Raw genomic sequence first — 2,640 nt, forward strand, 5'->3', positions numbered from 1 at the left:
ATGAAATTTATATAGTAGTATATAGATAATTATAATCTAGAAAATCTATTAATCTAGAAAATCTATAGGAATAGATAAATAATGACATAAAGACACCGATCATTTTGTTTTAAAAATAGATGTCTTTGACATCCAACTATAGCACTAAATAACCTTTTTTTTGAATGGCAGTTCCAAAAAAACGTACTTCTACATCAAAAAAGCGTATTCGAAAAAATGTTTGGAAAAAGAAAGGATATTGGGCGGCGTTGAAAGCTTTTTCATTATCGAGATCTATTTTTACGGGTAATTCAAAAAGTTTTTTTGTACGACAAATAATTTTTTTTTAATCTGAATTGGTTTAACTCGAATAAGATACAAAGGTTTTCTTTTTTGAATATCTTTTTTTTTTTCATTTCCGGGATGGGGATTCTCATTTTCCCCATCGCCCCATTTGGTATCTTAGTGTTATAATAATTTGTTATTTTTATAATATTCAATTTCAATTTATAATAATAAATAATTAAATAATTAAATAATAAAAATTTGTATATTTATACTATAGCTATATCGGAGCACATATATATAAGAGCTTTAACTGGGTTGTTGAAACTAATCCATTAAGTTTCAATTTTGTAACTTTATGAATCATTATTTCTCTGAATTACTATATATCCTTCCCTTGCTTTCAACCCAATTGAGAAAACTCCCTTTATAATTTAGTGGATATACAAATAATGTATCAATTTAAAATGATCTAAAAAAATTCTATGTTTGTATAAGAAGATGAATCAAGACATATTTTTAGAATTCGAAATTCGAAATACTTTTTTGAAGTATGGTACAATTATGACAGGAATCGAAACGCTTTTTATATAACGTAACGTGTACAACCCAATATCTAGTTGGTTTGATAAATCCTTAAAACGCAAAATCCTAACGATTAATACAAAGCTATGCAAATTACATAAATCTTTTGAAATCATTGGATGTGGTGCTGAAATTGTGATCTCTAAAAATAATATTTTTTCATTCATTTATTCATTCAATTGATAAGCATTTTTTTTTTTATAGATTCATAAAAATCATATAAAAGAATGAGAGATGAATCATTAAAAAATTAAAATGATAAAGAACATTTTTTTGTTGAATTCTATCTATGAATTGAAGTTACAACTAGTTAGTTTAGTTACAATAGAGGAGTTCTCTTTTAGGAAAACACAAACTATAAAATCTCTGTTGAAATAATTAAATATTAAATTAAATATTAAATAAAAAAAAGGATAATTAAATAAAACGATAAATAATAAAGATTCTTTTTGAACCTTCAAATTGCTATTTAAACGAGTTTTTATTCATCAATTTAAATTAAATGCTTCTTTTACATTTTACATTGAATTGACCCCTTCACCTTCAATCTCGACGATTGAATAAAAAATGGCTTATTATGATTTCGAGCAAGCCGCTATGGTGAAATCGGTAGACACGCTGCTCTTAGGAAGCAGTGCTAGAGCATCTCGGTTCGAGTCCGAGTAGCGGCATAGTATCTTCTAAAAGAGATAGAATAAGTCCTATAATGAATTTAATTCCTGATTTCCATTCCATAAAATCTAGAAACCCTCGCTTTTTTCAGAATTCTTATGATTTTTTCAACTTTAGAGCATATATTAACTCATATATCCTTTTCGGTCGTTTCAATTGTAATTACAATTCATTTTTTAACCTTATTCTTATTAGTCGATGAAGTCGTAGGACTATATGATTCATCAGAAAAGGGCATGATAGTTACCTTTTTCTGTATAACAGGATTATTAGTCACTCGTTGGATTTATTCAGGACATTTCCCATTAAGTGATTTATATGAATCATTAATCTTTCTTTCATGGGGTTTCTCCCTTATTCATATGGTTTACTATTTTAAAAAGCGTAAAAATGATTTAAGCGCAATAACCGCACCAAGTGTTATTTTTACCCAAGGCTTTGCCACTTCGGGTCTTTTAACCAAAATGCATCAATCCGCAATATTAGCGCCTGCTCTCCAATCCCAGTGGTTAATGATGCACGTAAGTATGATGGTATTAGGCTATGCAGCTCTTTTATGTGGATCATTATTATCAGTAGCTCTTCTAGTCATTACATTTCGAAAAGCCATAAAAATTATTGGTAAAAACAATAATTTATTAAATCAGTCATTTTCGTTTGGCGAAATCCAATACATGAATGAAAGAAGCAATGTTTTATTAAACACTTATTTTCTTTCTTCTAAAAATTTTTACAGGTATCAATTGACTCAACAATTGGATCGTTGGAGTTATCGTATTATTAGTCTCGGGTTTATCTTTTTAACCATAGGAATTCTTTCGGGAGCCGTATGGGCTAATGAGGCGTGGGGATCATATTGGAATTGGGACCCAAAGGAAACTTGGGCATTTATTACTTGGACCGTATTCGCGATTTATTTACATACCCGAACAAATAAAAATTTGGAAGGTGTAAATTCCGCACTTGTGGCTTCTATGGGATTTCTTATAATTTGGATATGCTATTTTGGGGTCAATCTATTAGGAATAGGTTTACATAGTTATGGTTCATTTACATTAACATCTAATTGAATTGAATAAAAAGGCTAAGCCTAACAAATACTAAGATAGGACAGCGTAT

The sequence above is a fragment of the Durio zibethinus genome, unplaced genomic scaffold (genome assembly GCF_047325235.1).
Source record: "Durio zibethinus cultivar Kanyao isolate XHJ-2024 unplaced genomic scaffold, ASM4732523v1 HiC_scaffold_158, whole genome shotgun sequence".
In the NCBI taxonomy this organism is placed as follows: Eukaryota; Viridiplantae; Streptophyta; class Magnoliopsida; order Malvales; family Malvaceae; genus Durio; species Durio zibethinus.